The sequence below is a fragment of the Crocodylus porosus genome, unplaced genomic scaffold (assembly GCF_001723895.1).
Source record: "Crocodylus porosus isolate Cpor-Errol unplaced genomic scaffold, CroPor_comp1, whole genome shotgun sequence".
NCBI classification, from domain to species: Eukaryota; Metazoa; Chordata; order Crocodylia; family Crocodylidae; genus Crocodylus; species Crocodylus porosus.
In genome coordinates, this window is record NW_017728918.1 from 85,912,921 (window position 1) to 85,921,096 (window position 8,176).

The following is an 8,176-nucleotide window of genomic DNA, read 5'->3' on the forward strand; positions in this document are numbered from 1 at the left end:
CGTGCTATGGTGCTCATGCCATAGCCCTGTGATCACCAACCAGTCTATCTTGATTGACTGGTTGATCACGGAGCCTCTGACAGTTGGATCTTGGTCTGCCAAAAGCTTTATGATGGGGAGCAGCAGGACACATGTGGCTGGGCTGAGCCACACCCCCGGCACCTAAGCCGGGCTGGGTGTGTGGGGTCAGAGCCCAGGTGGTTTGTCCATGAGGTGGGGGAGCAGGACAGGGCGAGCAGAGACAGGGGCTGTAGATCCTGGGGTGTCTTTTACTTACAAAAAGTGATCTTCACCATGAAAAGGTTGGAGACCACTGCCATAGTCCCTTCCAGTGCAAGGAAAACCAGAACAATGCAGGTCAAAAAGGTAAATTTGGATTATAAGCAGTTGTCAGGCAGGGGAGATTGAGAAGAGCAAGTCTCACAAATGTGGATTAACTCTGCCTTTCATCGACAAGGGCTGGATTTTTTTTGTAACCAAGATGATCCAAGACATATGTGAGAAGCAACAGTTTTTTGGTGATAGCTTTTACAGAGACAGCTGTATAATTTGGAGAAATGTTAGACAAGCTCTTGGCTAGAAAATGCTAATCCTCAGATCTGGGTATATAGTGGAAAGTGAATTTCATGTTCAAAGGGCACTGAAATGGCATGGAAATGGCAACTGTTTTTAGCTGCTACCAGATTTAACTGAACTTGAATCAATGACCAAGAGATTCAGATTCCACTCTCTGGACACAGAAGCCATCCAAGTCCTCCTTATAAACCTATTTATATGTTTCAATTAAGTCTTCGAAAAAGCAAAATTCATTGCATTAAAAATGTAGAAAATCTGTCAGTCATGTTGCCTAAAGCAAAGGAAACAGTGCTCCAGCAGTTACATTAGATTCCTCTGGAAATGTAAAGTTCATGCAAAAATTTTAAACATTTTTTTAAAAATTCACACATTATTTAAAACCATATTGCCATGAGAAAGATTGCTGGACTTTACAGAGCTGGAAAAATCTCAAACAGAAAAGTTGTAAATATCCCAGCGAACAAAATGATTACAAAAGATTTTGGCCTCAAGTATTTGCCCCAAAATATTTCTTTTGTTACAGGCCATGAAAAATGTTAGCTAAGATGACAATTTTGGCCATCCAGATACCTGTGGTAGGGACAGACCTGTACCAAAAATTAGACGGCGGAAAAAGGCCATAGGGAGATGAGAAGATTTTGGGTTTTACTCTGTACAACACAGTACAGCATCATCACAGAAGGACTTCTGAATTAAAGTTTCACCAAAAAAGGAAACACTATTTGACTTTTTTTCCTTGCCAAACCCAGAGTTAATTAGGATCTTATGCATTTTCTTGAACAAAACTTTAGCAAACAAGTTCAGAGAAGATTCTGTAAAATATCTAAGGAAAATGATACTTTTATTATATTTCCTTTTCAAATCTGAGATCTTATCTCATGAGCTTTTTCACATCCTGAAATGAGCTAAAACATTGTCTGCTACTGAGATGTAAGAGGCTGACTGAAATAAAACAAACTTAACTTGAACAGTGGTCAAGTGACCAACTAATGTATAAAATGTTTATAGTGTTCTGTGCCAGCTTTTCCAAATTTGTTTTCTCTGTAGTGGGAACATTGTGTTTTAATAAGCAGTGATTATTTAGATTACTAAAATGTTACCTTGAAATGGCGCCGATACATTTTATAGCTAACAGATGAACTCTTCCCCCACCCTCTCACTCACTTTTTAAGCACCTTGGAATGTTTCAACATTAAACTGTTACATATTCGATCTGTTTTTTTGTGGCTGGACACATGGTTAAGTTCTTCCTCCTCTTTCCTCCCCAGATGGGCTGGACAATCATTTATTTATTTTAAGTGCATCACTTCATAGTGCCATAAAATACTGTAATCTAAAGGTTTCCTTTGCCTTTCCTGGTAATACACAGAATGGGATGTCACTCAATTTTTGTATTGTAAAATAAAAATTTGAACAAAAATAAATGCAAATGCATCTTTACCTAAACTGATATCATTCCCTACATATAACATTCATATTGTGTTAAATTTGCATAATAATGTTTATTTCCTTTTTGTTTTCATCTCATGTTGACATAAATCAACCTTTTCTCTTAAACCTGGAAAAAAGATTATGGGCAGAGACCAAGTTTAGAAAATTCCAATCTTAAAAGGTAAAAGCTAAAGCACCTGAAAAAAAAGTGATGGTGGAATGGAGGCTGACAGTAGTCATTGATATTTCCACTTCAACACAATTAATCCTGCTTTTGAAGTTAAAATGTACTGGAAACAACAAATCAACCATATGCACTGAAAATGTGAAGATTCTTCATGGTTAAGAGTGACCCTCTCATTCTCTGTGCATCAATATATGGGCTGAAAAGCTTCATTAAGTAACTCTAGCACTGGGATGTTTAAAAAAGACAAACAGGAACTAAACAGTGGCTTTTCACAATGAATGCAATTTAAAAAAACCAGTACCACAAGGTGGTCTTATTATTGCGTATATGCTGTCAATCTAGCATTTATAGTAACAACATGGGACCTATTTGTATCTTAATGAAGCAAACAAACACCATGCTGGATTCTAATCCCACTGAAGCCTCTGGCAAACTCCCAATGCCTTCAATAGGAGGACAACAAATACAACTAATTGAGACTGGATATACTCAGAAAGCTTAGACAGATATTCTACTTTTTTTTTTTAAATCAAGCCAAGGACTGCTATCATAGGAACAGGCTTTTATAAAAATAAAGAATTCAAACAGTTACATCAACCTGCATCCAAAAACTTACAACCGTGACCCTAACAAAGAGGAAACTTGGCTTGATTTTACTTTTCTTTTCCTGCTGTTTAACAATGCTGACTTGATTTAAGATATCTACAAGTAGATCTTTTTTCAGGTTAACACATTATTTGATTAGAAAATCACAAGACAAACTAGTAGTAGTGGCCGCACCTATACTGGTGTGGTAATGAAAATTTTATAAGTCATAAGCTCTTGGAAGGAAAAACAATCCTCTATTGTTTCCTTTTTGGTGCTTTTTAGGAGTGAGAAAACAGGATACACTTTAACCCTATGGCACAAACTACAAAGATTCTTTGGTATTTAATTAAGTGGAACACTTGAAGTGGGACTACTATCCTTTACACCATGGGATTGTAAAACTGTTCTGGTAAGATGAATAACCTAATCATGATAGCCAATTCTGAATTTGGAGGAGATGAACTACTAGCGACAAAAAACCTGTAAAGAGCATTATGATGATAATAATAATAATAATAATTTTCCTGGTGCTATAATATCATAAAGTTCCTTCTAACTTTTGTACAGTACCTAGCACACCAGGTCTCAGCTGAGGTTTTCATAGGCACTGCAATAACACATAATAAACAACTTGCTCAATAAGGAAGCACTATTTTTTAAAGAGCTTTACAACTTACCTTGCATAATATGGACAGAATAAAGCTCAAAAAGACAATTCTACTGACAAACTGAAATAAGAAAAGACTTTCCCCAAGATTCACTGATCTGCTGTCTCCACCAGTGACACAAATGACATTTGCCTCAGTCTTACGGGTATTCTCTTTGCTACTTGAGGCATTTAGTACTAAAAAGACATGTGGCAACTTTTTCATCTCTGGAAGAGACTTTCAAACTATGTAATGATGAATCAATAATTTGTCTGGTTGTGGTAGCAATGGTGTAGTGAGAAGAGGGAAACAAAAAGACCAGGGGAAACAAAAAAGACCCAAGCTTTCAGACTGATGTAAGAAAATGGCTTCAGATATATTGACCTTAAATAAGCTTTCTGAAATATCAAAGTCCTTGTGCTAACAAGATTGATATATTGGGGGAAAAGAACAATTCTGCAGAATACAATGAGCTCATTGGAATGAAGGACTTGGACCCAATTAAATTAATGAAAAGCATTTCCCTTCCACATTCAGGTCAAAGCCCTGACTACATTTACTAGCATCCCTTGGATTCTCCTTCGGTCAGCAGAGACTTAAAGATACCATTTTAATACATCATGCATCAAAACTGCAAACCAAAATTCATGTATAAACAAGAATAAAAAAAAAATATGTAGGCTGTTCTATGCCATGTAAAAAAAACACACTTCCTGACAAAATAGGCATGGTGAGTGGGTGGATCTCAATTTTACCTTCATTCATTATTTCTATTTGAAAATCATGTGAATATTCTTCAGAGGGCTACCTAAGCAAACAGAATAAACAGATCATAGGAATAAAATCAGAAAGGATTATTCCCTCTATCAAAAAACAAATAGGATACCGAGTGTGTTGAAAGGGAAACTGATACTAAAATGATGCACCCTTTTGTACACACTACGGCCAATACAGACAACCCTCCCCTTAGAAAGATATATGAAAGACTGAAGAGGACACCAACAAATATAAATAAAAACTATGATGGGGCTCACCGTATGATGAACACAGAACCAGGTTTCCATTTGCTGTGGAAAAACACGGATTTCCTCCTTTTAATGGAAAAAATAACGGATTTTCTCCTTTAAAGGAGAAAAATGTAGGAAGCCACAGCTTTCCCCCTTGCAGGTTCACACATGCATGTGGTAGCCAGGCAGCGGTGGAGAGAAGCTCCCACCGCTCCCTCCAGGTAAGCATGTGGGGCTGAGGAAGGGCAAAGGTGACACGTTAAGGGGGAGAGGGGGAAAGCCATGCATCAGGAGGCTGGGAGAGCACAGACAAGGTGGCAGGGAGGCCAAGGTGATGCTGCAGGCTAGGGGGGGTATTCTGTACCCACAGTGGGGCATGGGCTGCAGCTGGGCCCACAGTAGGGCCCAGGGTATAGCCAGGATGGACAAGCTCTGATGGAGCCAAATCCAAAGCCCAGTAGGCAGGACCAGGTGCAGGAAGGATGTGTTATGCTGCCATGGTGAAGCACAGCAGAAGTGGTGGCATGGAGTTGTGACCCCACCACTGTCAGGTGGCGCCTCACCTTGGTGACCACGGTGGCATGGCGCTCCCTCGTGCACTAGGTCCCACCTGCTGGGCTGTGGAGGTGGCTTCTACCTGGAGCTGGTTTAGTCTGGCTGCAGCCCCACTGTGGGTGCAGAAATCTTGGGGGAGCACCATGTTGCCTGTGCACCTCCCTCCTCCTCACACACCCACCCCATTCCCCACACACTAGAGGAATGGGGGCTGGGGGCAGCAGGTCAGGAGTAAACTGGCAGGGGCAGGGCATCAGCATATCAGGGCTCTTCAGCACCATAAAGCAGTGGGGGAGGGATGGGGGGTGGCAACAGCTGCAGCTGGACCCACATCCTGGTGAGTGAAAGAGGCAGAGGGAGCTCTAATTTTCCATAATTAAAAAACAAAAATGCCAAATGCCAAAATGTACAGGTATTTAGAATTTATTTTATTATAATGATTGAGGCACTGGTAATTGCTTTAAAATTGTAAATATATCAATAAAACATTGTGTTTGACTGACACCCATCTATATAGTGGCATTTAATTTTAATCGTGGAAAAACCTGGATTGGCGGGGGGGGAGTAAATCAGAACATTTTGGAATTTTTCCCCTAAAAATTACAAATTCTCTGATTTAAAAACAGAGAAAACCAGGATACCTGGTGATGAGATTTCAGAAGCTAAGATTATTCAAACTCAGAGGAGACGGGTCTTGACTGAAGTAAAATAAGCTTAAGCAATGCAAGTCCTTGCTTTTCCTAAGTCCAATAATACAAAAACAGGTTAACAAACCTAAGGGCAATAAAGGGGGGAAAAAAGTACAATTTTGTACCGTAAATAGTCAACTTTGAAATTCACTGTTACAGTGAGTCATATATTGAGTCATATATTATGGTTGGATTTACAAAAATATTGGATAATTTCATTATCACTACTGCATTTGTAACATCTGCAGCTACGCATGCCATGTTAACACAAGACTAATCAAATCTCATGCCTCCAGGTTAAAGCAAGCACCTGGAAGTTTAAGATTTAAGAAGGTATTTCCTTTTCCTCCTACTCAAAGGGATATTGTTATTTGGCTAGATGCATTACAGGTTTCTTCACTTTCCTTGGAAGCATTAGGCATTTGCAATTGCTGAAATCAAAATGCTGGAATATAGTTAAAACCATTTGAAACAGTATGGCAAATTTTATGTTCTTGACAATTGATTTCTGCAGTAATATGACTGGGGGAGGAGGAGAGCAATTGATCCTATCCAGCCCCAGGCCCATCCACCCAGCCTCCGTCCATTGCCGGAGGCACCAGACAGAGCAAGTGGGTGGGGTCTCCATGAAGACCAATCCAGGGCTCCTGCAGGAAGGGCGTGCTCAGCTGTGCAGGAACGGTGTTCAGGAGTAGGACAGGCATGCAGGGATGGGATCACAGGGTGGTGACAGCATGGGGCCAGGGCCTGGGACCAAGCTTTGATCCAGGCCCTGAATTTCCCTGCAACAAGCACCGGTTCCACTGCCCTGCAGTCCCTACCCCAGCTCTGATCTCACCTGTCTGTCCTGCTCCCAGATGCCTCTTCCCACCCGCCCACAGCTCCATCCTATTTGCTCAGCTGAGCATGCCCTGCCCATGGGGGTCCTGGGCTGGTCTCCATAGAGACTCCACCCACATACATGCTCCATCCAGCATTCCTGGCAGTGGGTGTGGGGTGGAAGGGCTGGGGTATCTGGGTAGTGGGTTTAGAGGCAGAGACACTGTCAGCAGCAGACAGGCAAAGTTAGTCACCACTGCGGGGAATGCCAGGAAGCCAAGTCCAGCTGCTGCACTGGCCCACCCGGCTGCATGCCTGGGGGCAACAGGTTCAGCTGCACATATGCATCATGGCCTGGGCTGCTCTCCATGCAGTCAAATATCCAACCCTAATTTTAAGTAATAGTAACCAAAAGAGACAGTCTAATCTTTAGCTGGTCAAAGTACAGGAAAATTTCGAGGCTTTACTAAGGAATACCAACACATTTATTTATTTATTATGTACACAATAGCTGTAGTAAACTAAAGTTTTCATGAGCTTGCTAATTTCCTATCAGTTCTAGGAGCAATCAGTCTTAAACAGTAAAGCCATTCATATTCTAACTAAATACAAAATGGAAATTAAAAAAACCCAACACCAGAATTTCTTCACAGGTAAATGATTGTGAACTATTTCCTAGATGTGAATAGCAGGATTCTCATGATCTAGCTATGACTAAATGTTATCAGTTTCTTTTATACTTTAAGATTGATACGGAGAGAGCCAGATTTTTTTCATTTTATCACTTAATCAAGTTTAATCCAAGCCAGTAGTGACCAAGGAGTTAATATTTTATGATTCTTCAGTGCAGATATGAAATGTGTATGCATATTCTTATAATATATCAACATACAGCCATGTCGTCAGTCAATGTGCATACCAAGTAATACAAGGTTGAGGTACAACAAAGGAAAAAGAAGCATTTACATTTTTGAAACTTTAAAAGCAATTTTTAAACAAGGATAAACTATACTCTTAAAAGTAACTGCTCTCTCCTTAATCTGCTTAACCCTTGGAATGACCCATTGGAATGACATGCACATACAGAGTCATCATTTCCCACCCTGCCTGCTTCATATATATGCAAACAGTTATTAATACATAAGAAAAGCTTGCTTTCTTACATCTTCAGAAGAACATTGTGTGTATCCCAAGAAAAAACTAACAGAGCAAAGGCAAGACATGCTAGAATGCAAAACACCCTGAATTTTGTCCCAAGGTTACATAGAAAAGTGCACGCATTTTGTACAATTTGTGTACATTTTTTATATTCAACAAGTGTTTTTTGCCTATTTTTTTCTTGGTCAATGGCTACTAATGCCAGACCCAGAACACTCCTGCTTAACCCTTAAATTCCCAATTTCCCATTGTAGCTGGCTGTGCTGACCCTGACAGCTAGAGTCAAGCAACGGGAATTTCACAACTTCCTGTTCCTTGATTCTGGCCACACGTGACTGGTAGGCAGGGGAGGGGGGGGAGGGGGGCATGTGCCCCACCCCCACCTGAGACTGGCCCCCGACTCAGCACCACTCAGGATGGGGCAGTTTTTTTGCTGCACAGGCCAGTGGTGTGTTGGAAGTGGTTTGGGGAAGCATTAAGCCGCAGCACAGAAGTTTAGGGATAGATATGGGGCTTTTG

The 8,176-nt window shown here is 40.7% G+C and overlaps 1 protein-coding gene across 3 annotated transcripts in view; it reads right to left on the reverse strand.

The window, feature by feature from the left end:
- Window positions 1–8,176, reverse strand: part of PDSS2 (decaprenyl diphosphate synthase subunit 2) — a 183,530-nt gene that overhangs the window by 4,537 nt on the left and 170,817 nt on the right. The window lies entirely within an intron of this gene.